This window comes from Haliotis rufescens, unplaced genomic scaffold, assembly GCF_023055435.1.
Source record: "Haliotis rufescens isolate VD_foot unplaced genomic scaffold, xgHalRufe1.0.p SCAF_12, whole genome shotgun sequence".
In the NCBI taxonomy this organism is placed as follows: Eukaryota; Metazoa; Mollusca; class Gastropoda; order Lepetellida; family Haliotidae; genus Haliotis; species Haliotis rufescens.
Window position 1 is genome coordinate 3,567,711 of NW_025963802.1, and position 21,841 is coordinate 3,589,551.

A 21,841-nucleotide genomic window follows, 5' to 3' on the forward strand; every position below is an offset into this window, starting at 1 on the left:
ACTGCGTTACGCACAAATTGGTCAACGAATACTTTTCAAATAGATAATAATTTTATATTCAGAATTGCAATTTTCTTAGCAGATGGTGCCTCTTGGTCGTAAAACCAGTCTAGTCACTGTCTAGTGACCGCACCGCTTTCCTCTCCCTTAATAGCCCGGCGGTCGTCATTCTCCGGGGTCTGTACATTCATTGTTAGAGAATTGGTGACCCGTAAATTGTATTCTCTAGCTGTATAATCGCACACTTTTATGATGTATTGATTTTGTATATCTTATCTGATTTATGTTTTATTTACCCTAGTCATGTGTTGAAAATGTTCCAGTAACTTCGAATGTTTCGCAGTAGCGTGATAATCTAGTACTGGTCGATATTTCTCTTGTATTTCTGGTCACCTCTATAATCATACATATCTGGTTAAAAGTCTTTAGTGGTCCCTTTGGGGTAAGCTTATGTTCATCGATTTATTTTGGTATCTATATCTCCCATAATGGTTTGGTAGTTAGTTGGCCATTCGGGTTTCCCCTATGTTTAAAAACATACTTTGTTCAGCTCGCCATTCTATAGCATTACCCAACTGACCCAGAGAGGTTGCTTTCTCCGAGGTCCGCGCGTCTCGCAAAAGACTCTTGGCGAAATTATGTATCTTCATCGCCAGGTATCGCTTGACTGTTTACGGGTCGCCTTGCAACTGGTGTGGTCAATTTCCTTTCCTGAGACTTTCGTCTATAAGACTAGTTTGCTATTCAGGCGTTTTTCGTCTATTTTATTGCCCAAGAGACTTGCTTTGTTTACTTATCCCTATTTACCCCAGCCGAAGTTATTCACTCATTTGTGTTAAGTTAATTAACCCTGTTAGTTAATTTGTCACAGCCGACGAAACTGGCTGTCTATGCATCTTGCCAATTATCTTGCCAAAGTGATGATTTAGCTACTTTCCTTTTTTATCCCTGTTATTTATGACAACCTGGTCACAGGAACACAGCTCCTTGGCAGATGGTTAGGAGAATGCAAATATCGAAGTGCTACAACCAATATCAGATCTCATATCCGATGACCGTCAACACACAAAGTGCACATACCATAGAAATAACCACAGTTCTGTATTATCAAAAATACAATCGACGTATCAAACCGTTTCTAAGTAATTGTATTCGATAGTGAGGTACTTGTTTCTCGTGAACGGTTAGCTACGACGTTTGCCTCAAAGTAGAATACTTTTTCAGGCGAATTTTTGCATTAAACAGAAGACCGACGATACTAATTTCGGTTGAAATCTCAGTTGATCATTGAAAAAATGTGATAATGTAATACATTAAAGATCAAAAACAGTAGTGAATTTGTACTTGTGTTTCAGTCAAAGTCAAATCTCATCATCCTCAATCGGATATTACTGAGGCTGCATAAAAAATGTTTCTCGGGCACATTCACTGAGGAGAGATGTAGGGCTTTTCAATATTGGGTGATAAGGAGTGAGTGAGTGAGTGAGTGAGTGAGTGAGTGAGTATGGTTTTACGCCGCTTTTAGCAATATTCCAGCAATATCACGGCGGGGGACACCAGAAATGGGCTTCACACATTGTACCCATGTCGGGAATCGAACCCGGGTCTTCGGCGTGACGAGCGTACGCTTTAACCGCTAGGCTACCCGACCGCCCCGGGTGATAAGGAAGGAAAACTTTATATATTGTTTTACCAAGAATATACAACTGAGCACACATTGAACTCGACCCTTTAATACAATATCAGTGTTTAAGCATGGCTAAGAGAGAAGGAAAGTTGAAAAAATACAGTTTACGGAGTAGAAAGGAATGGATTAATTATCCTCGTGTGGTCCCTATATTGACTGATTGTGTGTTATCAGGCCCGGACGTTGATTCTTGCTCATTATTTCATCATGATGGTTATCCGATGTTAGAGTGGATACTGTATAATGCTGCAGTCAGTTTATTCCAGCTCTCACGATGGCTTGTAAATACTCGAGTACTCGTTAGTCGCCCTTACTACAAACTCAGGGCATACCGGGGACGGACTCTGTCTAGGGATCCCCGTAGGAACTATGGAGGGAGGTGAAATTGCAGTCTCCTAGGCTTGCCCGAATCTTATGCCCACGGGTTCGAATACCCGATTCGCTTGATCATAATTCTTATTTTGTCATCACATTCGACCTGCATCATTCGGGCTTTCCTTCTACATCAGGACACTAGATACTTATATGCTGATGAAAGCTGCATTACTCCAACCCACTCACCGCTGAATAGTGTACCCGCTAGAGATGCTGTCACGTGTGATCTTTTCGATTTGGGCTTAAATTTGGAAACAACCCGAATCGTCATCGCGACCATTCTCCCTCAGACTGGCGCCGCTTTCTAAAATATAGAATATGTTATTTTTGTGCCAAATGTATTTTGGAGATATACTTGCGCTTTTAGTAAACTGTGAATAGCGAATGTTCAGACAACACAGATGTGGATTCTAGGGTAGAACTGGTCGTAAACTCGTGATAGTCGGTGTACAGTGTCCAGGCTCTGTAACTTTGGCTGATTGCAGCTTATCTGGCACCGATGACTGTCGTGATCAACCTGGAATATTGCTGGCTGCGACGTTTAACAACATTCACTCGACAACAGCAAACCATGAAGGTCAGCTCAACACCTGTGTCTCTTCTACCACTGTTTAGAAATCGCTTTGTTAATTTCTCGGGGGTTGTATACATAATGGTTGAATCCATGTCGGTGATATTACTTTTCAGTTAAACAAGATTCCATACAAACAATACGCTTTTAAATGAATAAGTATACCTTTGTAAGACAGCATCAAATATTCGTGAATCATGCTTGGGCTCCAGTAAAGAATTTCATTACTCTCTGTCCAGGTATTGATGACAGGTTAAACTTTGATGATATATTTGTGAAACATATCTCCTTTCCATCCTAAAAGCGGCAGTCTTGACAATTAGCGCTAGGGTTTCATGAATGCTTTATGTAAGGCATTCTGCAGAACAACCCGCAGCATCTTACCAACTTCCGGCTTGACCAAACAAGCTTGTTTGTTCAGGTAGATCCGGATGTATTGCCATGACGTTCCCATTGATGAAGCACATACAATCATCCCTCTTTGTTAACAGAAAAGATTCAGAACAAAATATGGCTCAGCGTTACTTAAAATAACACGAGGAAATGAATCGTCTTAAGTCTTCCAACTAAGGCAGCGTTCCGACGCTATTAGCTATAGATTTACATGTAGTTAAATTAAGCAATATTTCACTGCCACCATTTGTGAAATACATACACCTGTCACAGTTTTAATCCTTATCGTTGCTTATTGATTTTCGACATAAATTGCTTGGAATGTTCTTATTCTAAAACCCACAGTAAATCATGTTTGTCAATCCACAAGAGATGCATATTTGAGAGATTTTACGCATCCATATTATTACTTTGACTTCACTAAATACCACGACTGAACGAGTGTGGTATACAAGTGACAGAAAATCCGTTCTAATTCTGGATTCTGAAAGTTGTTTGATTAAAACCGAGATGAGTTATTGTGCGCTAAATCAGTGTTATTTATGATATTCAATAGTTCATTCAAGACATACTAATTATAGTTTAGTCAACGTGTGTTTTCAAAAAGAATACATGATTGTCGGCGACTGATAGATCCGGTGGTCCATCTAGATGACCAGGTTAATGCATGTCATCGTATCTCAGCGTAGATCGATGCTCATGATATCAAACAATGAATTGTCTGGCTCAGACTCGATTATTTACAGACCGCCGGAACATAGCTGTAGAATGACTGAGTAAGCAACAAAATAACAAACACAAATCCAAGAGAATGGCCAGCCTATTGACTACCCTTCCCCGATCCTCAAATATACACACGCGTACACAAACTACCAAACCTTATCACAGCCCAACTCGCTGATTTTACAGTACAAATCCCCATGGCCGTTATTTCCAAGACCCTTTCTCCTCTACATAAACACAGGCACGCAACAACTGCTGCTTTTTAACGTCATCAAAGTGAGACAGGTGTCTGAGGCAAATTGACAGTTGTGTCATATTTCTCCCAATACGCATGACATGTGACGTTCAAGTATTCAAATACTGCTGTGGTTGTGCCATTTGGTTAAAAAACATTTACTTTCATTTTGAAAAGATGCAGGAGGTCTTTAGAATATGCAATAAACACAAACCGTCGGGACGATTGGTCCCCAAAGAATGCTCTTCGCTCAGTCCATGTAATCAAGCTTCCTCACAATGTTATTTGAATCGTCCGATGTCGATGTCAAACCCAATAATTGTTAATGATTATTCTTGTTGAGTACATAGTACCATGGTGCAGTGGCTTGTTCGACAAGTAATTTAGCCGTTTCATTGCCCTCAGTCTTGCTGCTTGCAAATATCGACATATAGTATGTTCTGTTTCACTGTACAAAAATAATCTCACTGCTTTATGGTGTTTAAGTAAACAAGCCGATCAACCTGAAGTCTATATTTGTTGTATTCCTGAATGAGTGTTACCATAAAGGAACTTTACAACCACGTTTAAGAAGAAGAAGAGTGTGGGATTTGAGTAGCTAGGTTTTCAAAATTCCCTAATAGGTGTGCCTTCGTGGCGCCAAGAGTCATTCTGTTGACTTAGAGGTATAGATGATGCAGGTATAATGTCCACAACCTAATGGCAAATCTGGAAGGGCCTGAAATGACAGGAACAAAAAGGTAACATTGAAAAATGATTCAGTTGCAACCTCTCACCATGCTTGTTCACTTGGACCTCCCGCGACTTTGCCCCCTAAATTAAATACTTTGGCATTAATATACTGTAAGTATTGTTTGTATTTGAACAGCTAAACTATTTTTGTGATTGGTTTCTACATAAAGCCATTTAGAATCTCAACCTGTGAACACACAACTAACATTCTTCTACTAAAAACGCACCAGTTTGTTCAAGGAGTAAAGTAATTTCAAGCAGGTTTTGGTTGTGCTAAATAGCAATGCACCCTCAACATGGCTGAGCATGTAAAACTGCTCGTTAATTCATCTTGGCATATTAAGTTGTTGCTGCTTCCCAGGCAGATCCTCCAGGATGGAATTCCCCGAGGTACAGTGTTGATTGTCCTCACACCACACACCATGTCGACACAATGCTCTCACCAGATCCACGTCTGGACAATGATGTATGGATGCCCAGTTCATTTATGTTCCATATGTCGCCACAAGAGACCACACGCGACGTCAACAAGTGACTCCATTGGGAGTAAAGTCAATAGAGCGGTGAAAAAGAGTAAGCATGTCCTGCCCTAGTGATATAAGATGTGATGACTGCAGAGTATTTTGGTAATAATACCAAGGTGAGCTGTTGCATAAACAGTAAAATACGTTTATAACGAACACGCTTATAACGAACTGACGGATGTTAAGAACTTAATTTTTGGTCTCGGACATTTGCTGTATAGATGTTGTATATATGCTTATAACGAACTATGGTTATACCGAACTAAAATAAGGGGTCCATTTGAGTTCGTTATAACCGTAGTTTACTGTATATGCTGCCATTTTGTATCAGGAAGGCCCAATTGTCAGCACTTCTACCACTAGAGGGACCATTTCTAAATGTCACAGCCCCGGAGTATGTCGTAAAACACATACTGGGTGGCATTTCCTGTTCATCCTCAAATATAGAGAATACAGGAAATACCTTTTCAAATGCATCATCTGCTCCCTGAGGGGAATCCATTCCAGTGTTGTCCTTTTGAGCACTATAAATTTCGCTTAACCTTACCATTTCATTTTACTATGCCCAATCACTAGCGGAAGCGCAGACTCTGACAAGGCTCTTCACCGATGATATCGAGTCAAGTTTTTCCGGTCACATATCAACATATTCACTGCCACCAGAGATGGTTAACGTCATCTGATTGTTGACCTTATCTCTATGCTATGCACAGGGCAACATTCCATCAGGGTTCCCATGACACTGCACAAGATGTTGGACTGAGGAACCAGACCCGTCACTTATTGAACACATAAACAATCCCTGGTGATCTATAACAATGACATAGTGCTGTTAGACGTGCAACCCAATTCTTGCGGATCTATAGTTTGCTAAAATATCCTGAAATATAAACAACGGCCAAACACGAGCGGTGTTCAATTTGAATAATTGTTATATCAGTGGCATAAACACAAAGGAATACTGAGAAGAAATGAAATTATCTGAATCAATAGTGACTTTTCAAAATCACTGAGCGTCGAGAGCCACTGCCTAGGCGAGAGGGAATTAGTTTCCTGGCTGCCAATCTTCCGCTTATGGCAAGAAATATCTGCACCTCATATCCGAACGTTTGAAGAATTGGCTTAAGTTGAAAGTCTCATCCTGTAATTACGTGCTGAAAATACGTCAAATCAGGTGTGTGAAGTACCAAAGTTGCTGCAGGATGATACAAAGACATTTGCGAAACTAACCATGATGAACAACATCCTCCATTTGAGTCTTAAATTTGCGACACATTTCCTTTTCGAGATGCAATTTGATAAGTTCAGATTTTTACAGAACGACAATCACCATCACCAAATTAAATCGCTCTCTCTTGCGTTCTCTAATTCGCCGATGTGAGCTGGTCGATCGGATAAAATAAGCTTTGGTTCTTTTCATTGCAGTTTTGGTCTCGTTCATTTCAACTTTCTACAAATTGAACAACCTTAACTCTCATTTTATTATTAAAAGACTCTTGTTCCTGCCCAGGACGAGCTTTAAAGCTGCCTACAAATTAGCATTGTTCTAGCATTGTTCTGAACATACCGGTTGCAACTGTTTCTTACCACAGACGTCATGAACATAAAGCTTGTGATCTTCTCACCGATGTAGGAATCATCTAAATTTGTGAATTGTATGGTAAATACATTCAACGGTTATCAAAATGATATGTATTGTGTTCGATATAATAGTTCAATTAAATTGTCATTTGTGCTATTAATTAGGTTTGGCATGACCTTGTTTCGTTACAGAATCGGAGCCATGTCATTCGTACCATTACTAAAGATTCACAGACCTTGTGTCATCACTGCCACCATGTCACTGTTACCATTACTGAGACTGTGTGTCGTCCCTCTGTCACCGTTACTAAGACTTGACATACCGACATTGGGTCGTCACTGTCACCATGTGACTGGTACCATTACTCAGACTTGTTTCATCACACTGCCGCCATGTCACTGGTACAATTATTAAGACTTGACACACCGACATTGTGTCGTCACACTGCCACCATTACCAAGACTTGGCATAGCGACCTTGTGTCGTCACTGTCACCATTACTTAGACTAGACCTACCGACATTGTGTCGTCACACTGCCACCATTACCAAGACTTGGCATAGCGACCTTGTGTCGTCACTGTCACCATTACTTAGACTAGACCTACCGACATTGTGTCGTCACACTGCCACCATTACCAAGACTTGGCATAGCGACCTTGTGTCGTCACTGTCAACATTACTTAGACTAGACATACCGACATTGTGTCGTCACTGTCACCATTACTTAGACTAGACATACCGACTTTGTGTCGTCACACTGCCACGATTACCAAGACTTGGCATACCGACCTTGTGTCGTCACTGTCACCATGTGACTGGTACCATTATTAAGGCAGAACTTGAAACACTATTGCACTGCACTCATGAATATATAGGGGCGGTCGGAAAGCCTAGTGGTTAAAGCGTTCGCTCGTCACGCCGAAGACCCGGGTTCGATTCCCGACATGGGTACAATGTGTGAAGCCCCTTTTTGGGTGTCCCCCGCCGTGATATTGCTGGAATATTGCTAAAAGCGGCGTTCAACCACACTCACTCACTCACTCACTCATGAATATATAATAACAGAGATCAAGATGACAAAAAGGTAACAAATATTAGAAACAACAACCAACACTTTAAAAAAAATATATGGGGTGACAGTGTGCCTATTTGAAATTAGCAATCTCGTGTAGGTGACTCGAAATACATTCAAATAATGTGATTCTGATTATAAATTTATATTTCACAGGATTATCAAGTTAACATACCGACAAAACATCTATGTTTGTAAACGATAGTAAAATCTTTCTTTTTCATGTATATTTACTTTGTACATTTGATCTAAATAGAGAGACTGGTCCGACCAAATATACGTTACTGACGGGGAAATGATATAGTGGCAGATACTGTGCGTCAATAACATCTATCAGATAGCAATATGTTTTTGATATTTCATGTATTTTACCTGGGCGTTTCTGGCATCTCACAAAAGCGTAAGTGACACTCGGGATGTTCTTGGTAAAAGAATTGATGCTAAGATAGTTTGGTTACCTCCGATTATATAGTTGCTGGAATCAGACAACTGGACTAGAAAGGCATATATGTGTGAAGTTGTGTGCTTAGTCGTCACTACAAGATATCCTAAAAAATATTCATGATTCAGTACACATTCACGTTATGTATATAAAGAAACAAAACATTCTGATGACCCATTACTTAACCTTGTTTATCAAGACTTATGATGTGGCGGTTTGATCTGTCACGTTCGTGCTTTAAGAAGATCAAACTCTCACAGGCAGTCGTAGATTATATCACTCACCACAACATGTCATCGTTAGCGCACCGTTAAAGGCTCTTATCCAATGGATGGTTGTCATTTGGGTCACGTGCTTTACAAATACATCCCGATGACATGTTCAAACCAATACATTTTATACAACAGTCCCGCTCGAACTTCATGTACCTCGAGATTGTCACACATTTAGACTATGAAGATCCGGGGTAGAATAGACCTATGCTTGTCGTAAGAGCGACTAACGGAGTCGGGTGGTCAGGCTCGCTGACTTGGTTGATAGATGTCATCGTATCCCAGTGGCGTGGATCGATGATCATGATGTCAATCAGTGTATTGTCTGGATCAGACTCGATTATTTACATACCGCCGTCATACAGCTGGCTTTAAACAACAAACAAACAAACACATTTACACATACGCCAATGAGTGGAAAGATGATAGTAGCAGTTGCATAAACTGATAAAATTATATTAACATAACAGTACTTATCAGGATATAAAGTCACACGGAAAGACTACGGTACGTTCACGCACCTTCATTCATAACACTTAGCTGATCAATGGGCATTAGGGATCGTACAATGTTCTCACCATGATGCCAACATCGTTGTTGATTTCGATGTCCACCCACAGCAGAGTGCTCTACTTTAATCACAGTACAGTTAAGGATCCCATGCCAGCACACAGAAGTACATACCAAGAAACCTTACAGAACCAAGCAACAACCATATGAAAATTAAGTTGCATCCTATCAACCAAACTGTGTGGCACAAATAACCTAATAATGATAACTTAATTGGTATCAACACAAACCCAATTAATAATACCAAAGACAATCATCCATAATCAACTTGTATTATATATTACATATTTTAGGGTGAAATACCGTAACATGACGCCTGGCCTTGATTTGTTTGGAAAAGTTGATACAGCCAATATGTCAGATTTGCTACAGTGTAGCTTTCTGCGGTATGCCTTCATGGTATCCAGTTTACAGGCACACACGCGTACACACATGCATACGCACTCACATACATATTCGTGCGAAGCCCCTTTCCCTTGTCACCATCCGTGGTATTGTTGGAAAAACAATACTGGTGTAAAACCAACACACTCACTCACTCACTCACTCACTCACTCACTCACTCACTCACTCACTCAACCTTCTGTCACCTGAATAAAAAAACCTCGAACGTGATGTATTTATAATGAAAAGTCCCAAAAATAAACCAGACCAGGTTTCTAACTACCAAAAGTACATATTTGACAATTCAGTTTATGTGATAGTTCAATGATTATGGTGACTGACGGCATGAAATGCCAAAACTCGGACCTCCGCCACAATAATTGATTTCAGGAAGATGGGAATTGAAAAAGTCAAACGAAGGTCTTAGAAAACAGACAGAGGCAGCATTCTGCACGATTCTATGTCCAATCTTGACATATTCCGTGTCAAAATTACGCCATGGTTAGATTCTACTCAATCACCTAAAGATGAAAAACGTCTGTTTGTGTTAAGATATTTCACACAACTCAGTTTTTCCAGCATGAACAGTCATCCACATTCACAGCCAAACTGCCATGTCTTTGCAAATTTGGACTCCAGTGATTGACTACTAATTGACGCCGATACTATGGAGTTGTGGCCAATGGGTTTTTTGGTGGAGCACGAGTACCTAACTCTCATGATCGTAAAGGGGTGCTTAACCGGAGAGTGAATCAAAGGGCTATGGAAGGAGTTAGGGTAACCTACACTAACCCTAACTCAAGGGATCAAAGAGGCACATGAGGTCAGTGATGCGAGGGCCACAGCCGGCCGCTATAGCCCATTTGTGCTCGAAAGCTGCGCCCGGTAAACTGCAGTCTTGTCTATATTAGTTATTTGGGGTCAATAATATGCAAGGACTCTACACACTTCGGACACACAAAAGGAATCCTTAACTTGTGATGAGACAAACCGATTCTGACTAAAGGCCATCTCTGTTTACAGGTAAATAGATTAAATACATTCTTCGAATCTTTTACTGATATTTAAAACTGATCAAGTTTCTGAACTTCATAAATTTGACAAATTAAAACCAAAAGCAAGTGAGAAAATTGATATGAAATCCCTTCCCCTTAAAAAAATCCGTGATGACCTGATCGCATCAGCCGTGGATTATGTTGCTGTTGGTGACAGTGCTTTCAGTTAGCAAAGTAACAACTCATACCAGACTTTGCAACAAGAGCAACAGCTCCAGGTTATGGCGTCTACATTTCTGAGATGCCTGAGTACTTAGGTAGCATGACCTCAACTTTCCAATAGTCAACTTTCCCTTCATATCGACCGCCTCTGTGGTCTAGTGGTAGAGCGTCTGCCCGGGGAGCGGAAGGCCAGGGGTTCGGTTCCTGGCCGCGTCATACCTAAAGACGTTAAAATATGGTACTTGTTGTTACCCGGTCTGGCGCTCGGCATTAAGGGGTTAAAACAAGGACTGGTCGGCTCGGAGTCAGTATACTGTGTCTGAGTGGGGTATTCATGTTAAACTGCGGCATGGTATCTCGGTAAGCTAGCACTATAAAATCGGGTTTAGTCCCGACAAGTACAAGCAGCCACACATGTGTGCATTCACGTCGCTATATAAGAGCAATAATCTTGGACGCAACGTTTAACCCGTTTCACCTCACATGACCTATTACAGACGAGGCGCACCGTTCACGCAGGATAACGAGTGTCCAGTACCATCCTTATAATCCTAATATGATGCTACCAAAGTGATATCTATTTTGTCTATTGATTTTGACGCCGATACAGATGATTATTGACCACGAAAGACAAGGAATCGGCATCAGTCCGGACCAGCACAAGCAGCCACACACACACGCGCACACGCGCACGCACACGCACACGCACACGCATGTAGTTAAACCAAATTTCACCTCACCTCACTTTCATGTCGAGTAATACTCCAGCAGGTCCAGCCTTTTTGTGTTTACCTTTTCACAACTTTTGAGACACAATAGAGCATGCTCTTTCGACTCTTGCTTAGAAGTTGTGTGATCACGGTTTCAACATTCAAGGCACCGGTAAAGCTTTCCAAAGGTGGACATGTGGGGGTCATGGAGGAAGACATTCCAGAAATGTCATGGTAGATATTCAGGGGGAAAAAGTCATGATGCTCGACGCTATCCCATACTCAGACCTTTACATGAAGTTTCCTACCTCTTTACACACTCGCACTAATTTATGAAATCGTGGACGTTGTGGATGCCATCGGGAGAGCAGGATATGCTTCCCTTTTTGTCAACACCGAGTGTCATCACTGGTTTTCAGAGAAACATTTATATATGTTGTATCTGTTTCTGCAGGTATTCGAGGCTGATTATTCTCTAGGATTCGCACTTGCAAACCCAAAAGCTCCCTCTTATTATTCATGGATTATAAAACATATGAAGTTATACAACTAAACACAGATACAGTCCCTGTAAATTGTTTTCCATCCAGTTCTGTGTTATTTCAAATAAATTCTCAAGGAGCAAATGTAAGTCCCCTCAAGAAAAAATATTTCATTTCTTTCATTCAAAGTTGTGACGACTGAAAATCCATTTCATCATTGAATACAATATTTTAAATCAAATCAGTCGCAGTTGCAAGTCATAAGTTACTCAGAACCATAGTCTTACGGATGTTAGTTCCTGGGAAACTTTGTCAAGGAGAATTTGTTTCCAGGACATGTCGACAAGGACATCAAATAATAGCCATAGTAAGCATTGTTCCTGGATATTAGTAATTAGGAACCATGGTTCTATGGTAATAGAGATATCGCTTAAACATTAGATACTAGGAACCCTTGTTCATCCAAACAGAAACAACTCTTGAACAAAACATGCCACCCTCAATAACTTCTTATACCTCATATTTTAATATAAACGTATGCTTCCTAGATATACGAATGGATTCTTTTATTCTTATGGACGACCGAAGAAGTTTTTTAAGCAATTATTCAACCGAAGTTTCTTTACTCACAGAGATCCCCTAATCTTACACAAGATCATGACGTCATTGTTTCTGTTTCAAACAAATAACATTGACTTTGCGAGCCACAGCAGTGCGCGGCTGTGACAATTCGTCAGATAACAGTCTGTTTTTTAAGTTGTCATCTGTTTTGGTTCAGATATGGCCTTATGAACCAAATCTTGTTCCAAACGAAAATTGTTTTCGATAGTAGATGACTGGTTGCGATGGGTTCAACAAAACTTTTAAACGTATAAAGAAGTCAAATTATGACGTATAAAATACCTGTTCCAGACAGATTTGAAACAATACCCACCACTCTATGGGGATGTAGTACCCAGTATCTTTGACCAACTGCCCCAGACGCATGTGATAAATTACCTACTGATCTAGACGGATGTGGTTATATACCCACTGCCCTAGACGGGACCCGTGAAGATTCCGGGGTAGAATAGGTCTTCAGCAACCCATGCTTGCCGTAAAAGGTGACTATGCTTGTCGTAAAAGGCGACTAACGGGATCGGGTAACTTGGTTGATGCATGCCATCGATCCAAATTGCGTGGATCGATGCTCATGATATTAATCACTGGATTGTCTGGTCCAGACTCGATTATTTACAGACCGCCGTCATATAGCTGGAATATTGTTGAGTGCGGCGTTAAACAAACAACCAACCAACCAACCAACCAACCCTAGGCGGATACGATACAATACCCACGGCTCCAGACAGATGTTGTTCCAAACCTACTGCTCTAGACGCACGTGGTTCAATACCAGCACTGCATAAAATGTGTTTTATCACGTAAATTCTCCGTCGATGTGAAACAAATCCAATAAATGTATGCCGACTAAGAGATATCAAAGAGATATGTTATTTGTGTAAGGATGACATTTACGTCTCCAGACATATACACGAGACACAGCAAGCAACAAATTACACCACTGATAAATAATGTGATAAATAATATCATATCGGATCAATGTATCTAAATGTCTCGTCGTTACATCGACATATTCCCTCGAATCAATTGTCTGCAGACAGTGACTAATGTAGTTAAATACCGACAGTACAACAAGTTAACACTCGTGCCCGTAAGGATGTTTCCTACCATCATAAAATGTAAATACACGTATATGTTTAAGCATGAATATGTTTTAGTGCCCTCGTTTCTACAAAGACGCTGTACTTTTATTAGAGCGGAGACATCGAAGCTTACTAGACGAAGGTATTTAGGAGATGGTAAGAAACGGATCAGTGGACATCTGGTCAATGTGAACCAAGAACAAAGCATTTCACCTCGATCACAAAATACCCAAACCCCGGGAGCAAATAATATCTATGACAGTCACTTAAGATTTATAAACTCGAAAATGTCTTTTGATTGAGAATGATGACTCGGTACTTGCTGGAGTACATCAAAGACACATTTATCGTGCTGCATTCCCACGAGAGAGGAACACAGACACTGGCTGAATTTACTCGTGCTTCAGGCACACGCCGTGGAGAACTTCTGAGAAGAAAATATTTTAATTTATTTTTTTAATGATCGGCCATCGAAAGATTAACGAGTAAGTTGATGCTGCATTTTTGTATTCACTAACAAATTCAATTTGTGAACAATATCCTGTGACTAAAAGGAGCCGTCTATCCTCGTTTCTATGGGCATATTTTATGTTGGTGTCAATAAATTTTGAGAATGCCGCATTTAGATTAGCTTTAATGCGTCTGTGCGTCACTCACCTAAATACCAGCGGCCGTCACGAGGGGCATGCAGTAACGGAGAGTGAGCGTTCCTGCGATAAATCCTTTGAGCATTTTTTGTAGAATGATAATTATGATAGTTACATGTTTTTTCTATTACAAATATCGTTCGTTTCCGACACAATTTTGAATTAGACACTCCGGATGTCCTTTCATCAATATTACAAGTATTTGACTCTTGTCTCACCTTCAAGATTCCGATTTTAGCTCCCAGCATCTGTGACCACAGCTGTGATAATGTTGAAAGTGTCGTAAAACTATACCCACTTACTTTGTCTACGCATGAGTGAGTGAATATTTCTTTACGTCTCAATCCCTTAATAATCTGGTTAGGCCATGACAGCATAACGTGACAGTAATAAGATATTTTAGTCAGAATTATCCCCAACAGAACCTGTTACACTGTGAAGACTGTGATCCCGACAAGTATGGCGTAAACTGACTGGGTTTCTTGTGCTTCTTCCTCTGGTACCCAGCCAAGTGATCTCAGTCATATTCGTGTATTTCAAACCTTCGGATGGGGTCGTGATAACAGCCGAGTAGGCATTCATTCCTCCCATTTTCCTGTGTGTTACAGTTCCAGAGTGTGTCGTTATAGCAAAGGGGGAGGCATTGACTCCAACCATTCATGTATATTACATGTTCGGAGTGGGACGTAATAACAGCCGATAAGGCATTCATTCCTTCCATTCATATGTGTTAAAGTTCCGAGGGTGCGGACGGGTAGCCTAGTGGTTAAAGCATTCTCCCGTCACACCGAAGAACTGGGTTCAATTCCGAACATGGGTACAATGTGTGAAACCCATATCTGGTGTCCCCGACGTAATATTTTTCTGGAATATTGCTAAAAGCGGCGTTAATCCGTACTCACTCACTTACTGCAGTTCCAGAGTGTGTCGTTATAACATAGGCATTGATTCCAACCATTCATGTATTTCACACCTTCGGAGTGGGGGCGTGAACAGCCGAGTAGACATTCATTCCTACTGTTCATATATCTTACAGTTCAAGTGGTGCTTAGTTATAACGTGTGTCAGCATTGCTTCAACATTTCCTTTATGTCACTGCTCCGGCGTGTGTTGTAAACGCACCATTGTAGGCATTGATTCCAACCATTCCCAAATGTCACAGCTTCAGAGTTTCTTGTGCTTCTTCCTCTGGTACCCAGCCATGTGATCTCAGTCATATTCGTGTATTTCAAACCTTCGGATGGGGTCGTGATAACAGCCGAGTAGGCATTCATTCCTCCCATTTTCCTGTGTGTTACAGTTCCAGAGTGTGTCGTTATAGCAAAGGGGGAGGCATTGACTCCAACCATTTATGTATATTACACGTTCGGAGTGGGACGTAATAACAGCCGAGTAGGCATTCCTTCCTTTCATTCATAGTTCCAGAGGTTCCTGGGTTCAATTCCCAACATGGGAAAAATGTGTGAAGCCCATATCTGGTGTCTGAAGTTATATTTCTTCTTGAACATTGCTAAAAGCGGCATAAAACCGTACTCACTCACTCACTCACTACAGTTCCAGAGTGTGTCGTTATAACATAGGGGGATGCATTGATTCCAACCATTTATGTATTTCACACCTTCGGAGTGGGGCGTATTAACAGCCGAGTAGACATTCATCCCTACCGTTCATATATCTTACAGTTCTAGTGGTGCTTGGTTATAACGTGTGTCAGCATTGTTTCAACAATTCCTTGATGACACTGCTCCGGCCTGCGTCATATAAGCACCATTGTAAGCATTGATTCCAACCATTCCTAGATGTCACAGCTCCAGAGTGTGTCGTAAAACACATAAGTGAGCTTTACTTCCAATCATTCCTAATTGTCACATCCCCGGGCAGTGTCGTAAAACACATAAGTGAGCTTTACTTCCAACCGTTCCTAATTGTCACAGCTCCGGAGTGTGTCGTAAACCACATAAGGGGCGGTATTTCCTGTTCATCTGCAAATATTCTACAATCACTACCGGAAGTGCAGACTCCTATTTCTAACAAAGTCATCTCTTTAAGGTGTCACATCATGCTCTTCGCCGTTAACCCGGACAGAGACCTCGAGCCAAGTTTGCCGGTCACCCATCCACATATTCTCTGCCGCCAGAGATGGTTAACGTCATCTGATTGTTGACCTTATCTCTGCGCTATGCACAGGGCAACAAGCCACCAGGGTGTCCTTGACACTGCGCTAGATGCTGGACCGAGGAACCAGACCCGTCACTTAATGAACACATTAACAATCCCTGGTGATCTGTAACAACGCAATAGTGCTGTTAGACATACAACCCAATTCTTGTGGGTCTATAGTTTGCTAACATATCCTGAAAACAAACAAGAACCAAACACGATCGGTGTTAAATTTGAATAAATGTTGTATCAGTGGCATACTTATCCACAAACTCAAAGGAATACTGAGTAAAAATGACATTATCTTAATCAAAAGTGACTTCTGAAAATCTCAGAGCGTCGAGAGACACTACTTAGGCGAGAGGGAATTAGTTTCCTAGCTGCCAATCTTCGGCTTATCGCAAGAAATATCAAAACCTCATATAAATACGTTAAATCAGGTGTGTGATGTAACTGAGTTGCAGCAGTTTGATACTGAGACATTTACGAAACTAACCAAGATGAACAACATCCTCCATTGAGTCTTAAATTTGCGACGCATTTCCTCTTTGTGGTGCAATTTGATAAGCTTGGATTTTTACAGAACGGCAAGGACCATCACCAAATTAAATCACTGTGTCTTGCGTTCTCTGATTTTCCGATGCGTGCATTGTTGACCGGATACAATAAGCTTTGGTTCTGTTTTAATGCAGTTTTAGGCTCGAATTTTGATGAAAGGGCTGAAGTTCAAAGACTCATCCTGTAATTACCTGCTGAAAATACGTTAAAACAGGTGTGTTAAGTAAAAGAGTATCAGGATGATACCGACACATTTGCGAAACTAACCATGATGAACAACTCCTTCCATTTGAGTCTTAAATTTGCGAAGCTTTTCCTTTTCTTGGTGCAAATTGATAAACTTAGATTTTTACAGAACTAGATTAAATCACTGTGTCTTGCGTTCTCTGATTCGCCGATGTTAGCTGGTCGATCGGATGGAATAAGCTTTGGTTCTTTTCATTGTAGTTTTGCGTTCGTTCATTTCAACTTTCTTCAAATTGAACAACCTTAACCCTCATTTTATTATTAAAAGACTCCTGCTCATGATGAGCTATAAAGCTGCCTACAATTTAGCATTGTTCTAGCGTTGTTCGGAACATGCCTGTTAAAAGTCATGAGAAGCCCATGATCTTCTCATCGATGTCGGAATCGGCTAAAATCTGGTGTTTAGCTTTCACATTGCATGTTATTTATGACTTGTATTGCAAATAATTCAATATCACGTTCAGTTATCAAAAGTTATATATTGTGTTCAATATAATAGTTCAATTAAATTGTCATTTGTACCATTAATGAGGTTTTGCATGACCTTGTCTCGTCACAGCATCACAGCCATGCCATTCGTACCACTACTAAAGCTTAACAGACCTTGTGACATTACGATTCACATTAAAGGTCGGCAGTCGACCCAGAGACTGAAGCGAAAGATCTTGCTATCCCCGACGCCTCAACGACATCATGGAGGAGTTATGACACCAGCTGTATGGCAGCATGCCATTTTTGTCCAACTGCCAAAACCACGCTTCAAGAGTGTAACCTCATATACCACTAAGGGCAGTGTCGGATGTTTTGCCCACCTGGCCTCATGTTAGTTGACCACAAGTACGGGATCGTGGGAACAGTCGTTGGTATTTCTACAATATTGTAATGGTGCAACCTTACTGAGATGTAGATGTGGAACGTGTGGGGAAGTGTTGGCTTACTTCGAATAGCCAATTCCCTTCCACTGATTTACCCACCTGAACTAGAAATAAAGGAAACCAGTGAGATCGACATTTGCTTAGAAGTTGTTTGATCAAGGTTACTTGTATCACCGCTTGGCAGCTTTATGGGTTATTAAAGACAAAGGTGGCGCAGATAGGAGACGTTTAGCACGGATATAGTGCTAACAAAACAATAATCTCAATCTGGAAGTCGAAACCACGATCATAGCAGCTTATCTCACCATTAAGGGACGCAACTCTGCACAGTGACTTCCGGCGAGTGATACGAGTGGGCTAAACGTTCCCCTACCAGCAGAAAGAGCGTGACTGGTACAGATGCAGATTGCGTGAAAAATAGATGCAGTCAGTCTCGTTTTCAATAAAGATTTCTATTCCACCCACGGTTCTACAATAACAGGTTGCAAGGGCAAAATAGCCGCGAAAGTTATATGAATGGACCACTGAAAATCAGTGATGACACGTACTACTCCGTCCAGCTATTAGTGGTCGTCTGGAAAGACAGGTTCCAGATGATTAATGGAGTTCCATACTAAAGGGGTCGGACTGACGGAGTTTCACTGTAATCGGCTTCTACAACAACCAACGAAAGAACGCTTTAACCACGAGGCTATCCCATCACTGATGAAAGGTAAAATAGCTGTGAAAATTATATGAATGGACAACTGAAAATCAGTGTGTTCGCGAAAAGGGTAAACATGTCCTGCCCTATCCATAGCACCTGCGATTCACACAATATCTGAATAAGAAAATGTGTGTTTGTCGCACAGCAGTACAGACGGAAAGGCAAGTTATTGAAAGGCCAATATTATTCTCCCAACGAATTAGACAGACTTGCGAATAATACTGAGTGCACATCACTGCTGGGCCTAGTCAAAGGAGGAATTATCATAGTTGAGTGTATTTGGATAATTCTAAATGGGGATAAATATCTCCTGGCTGGCAGATATAATCCACCCCTTATCTCAACTGCATCCTCTCAGACAAACACGCGTCAGCAGTGATTCCACTGCGTTGTATTGAGACAATGGATGGTCTCTGTGATGTGTGACTGTACCGGTCTCAATCGACGCTTTGAACAGTCTTTCGTTATAGCACGGCATGTCAGCTTAATGTAAGAGGAGAGGCTGAAAGAACGCAGGTTGCAGACGTGTACCACTTTGGCAAAACAGACGCGCACAGGGATGTGGCTGATGGGATGTCTGAACGTTCCCGTCTCAGTCTGACTGGATCATTGTTTGTGAGGCAACTTCGCACACAATAGAGTTGATTTTAATGCCATATTTCAACGTTGACTGTCTGGGATAATCACTGCTATTTATAATATCATTATGCATAAGGGAAACTATTTAGCATGGAATGTTGTTTCTTTACTTTTTAATAATTGACGATTAGGAACATTTAGAAAATTGTCCAAATTCTGTAATCATCCCCCTTATTGAATTGCACATATATTAAGTTCAATGCTACCATTGTGAATCTGTATAAATATGCATGCATGCTCGGCAAAGATATTTTTGTGTCTTTTCTGTATTTATATGTATATGTATTATGTTGTTGAATAATTTTGTACCTCAACAAATGTTTAAAATCTGACAAAACAAATATTTCACAGCTAAAAAGTATGAAGGGAAAAATACCTGATTTGGACGCTGAAATCCTTTCTGAATCAGGCCGATGTAATAGTCGGCACATTCAATATCAAAATGTCAGTTAGTGAAAAACAGCTATTTGTTTATATCAATACTACTCAAATACCATCAAGGATGACACAATTCTTTCTTATTACTACAGTTAATCTGTCATAACATGATAAATTAAGAATCAGGTGATCCATAACCTTTTTTGAGTGGTATATATGTTACAGTCAGACTGTGAAACCATTTCGTGAAATGACTGAAACTTTCAGTAGTTTCATGGAATGACTGAAATACAGGTGTAAAAGAGGTTTAAGCATGTGGCGATATTTCTATATCATATGGACCTTCAAAGAAACTATGCAAAGGTGTTTGAGTGTTGTGATTAGAGATTAGTGGAGAAAATGTCTGTGGTGGAAAGCCCGAACTGGTGTTGATAAACCAAGGATCATCGCGGCCAATTCCAAATCATATGACAAAATCCCGGATTCGTCCTGATTATGTTTCTTGGTTTGTCAGCATCATACCTGTGCTCGTTGGTTTCACAATAGTGCTGAGCATCTCATCGTACCTTTGTGTGTACAAAGACGTGACATAGTCAGTTTGACATAGATCTGAATAAATAAGTAAAATGCTTTACATCCAAATTGGTCAACGAATACTTTTCTAAATGATGATAATTCAATATTCAGAATTGCGATTCTTGTAGCAGATGGTTATGAGAATGCAAATATAGAAGTGATACAACCTATATCAGATCTCATATCCGATGGCAATCAGCATACAAAGTGCACATACCATAGCATTCACAGGTCCGTTTTGGTAATTAAAATATATACTGAACCGCCAAAAAACGTCACCATGGATAGATATATGAGAAACCTTATTTGTCCAAACACTGTAATCATACTTTGAGACATTAAAAAGATGAAACTTGGCAAAACTGATCATCGAGGCTGAAATTAAAGTGCCAAATGTTCTTCAAATGAAACACAACACCAGTCTCTGAGAAAATGGCATCAAAAGTCAATATCTCGCGATCGTGTGTCCGCCATGTGCATAGATGACTGCCGTGCAACGTCGATGCATGGAATGGATGAGGCGGTTGATGAAGGCCATAGGCACTTGAGCCCACACACTGAGGAACGACTGACGCAGTTCAGTTGCAGTTGTCGGCCTTGGTCGGGCGTCATTCAGCCGTCTTTGAATCTCGTCCCACAGGTGCTCAATGGGATTTAAATCGGGACTGGGGACAGGATACTGCATGGTTCAGATGCCATTCTGCTGGGGGAAGTCTCTTGTTGTTCTGGCAGTGTGGGCACGGGCGTTATCGTGCTGAAACTCGTGGTTGCGGCGTCGTGCCAACTGAGGTATGGCGTGTGGTCTCAAGACTTGATCAATGTACCGAGCTGCTGTGACACCATTGCCTCTCCCTGGACCGATGTTCTGGAAGACCACATGGCCGACCCTCTGTGCAAGACCAATTCCATCCCAAAACCAAGCTGCTCGGACCACCCCACGAGTCTCTCTCAACAACACAATCATCCGAATAACGATACGGCGACGCCAGACTCTCTCTCTGCCATCTGCTGTTGAGATTCTGTAACGGCTCTCGTCCGAGAAGAGGACTCTTCTACACTGATGGTGGCGCCAATGCTGGTGCTGTGTTGCCCACTGAAGACGGTCCCGGCGATGACGTGGTGTCAGAATGGGTCCTCGGTGTGGTCTGTGACAGTGGAGGTGTCTGCTCGTCAATCGTCGATTTCCGCAGCAGTAACAAAGCGATCTTGAAGATGATGACGTACAATTTGACGATCCTGACGTCTGGTGGTGACCCTTGGTCTTCCACTACGTGGTCGGTTATCTGTAATGTTGGTGGTCTGGTATCGTTGCTGGAGCCTGTATATTGTCCTTTCGTGGACTTGAACTGTATTGGCTACACGCCGGGCGGTTTGTCCAGCT

At 41.1% G+C, this 21,841-nt stretch overlaps 1 protein-coding gene across 1 annotated transcript in view; it reads right to left on the reverse strand.

Moving 5' to 3' along the window:
- LOC124138083 (QRFP-like peptide receptor) overlaps window positions 1-21,841 on the reverse strand; it is a 163,969-nt gene that overhangs the window by 87,332 nt on the left and 54,796 nt on the right. The window lies entirely within an intron of this gene.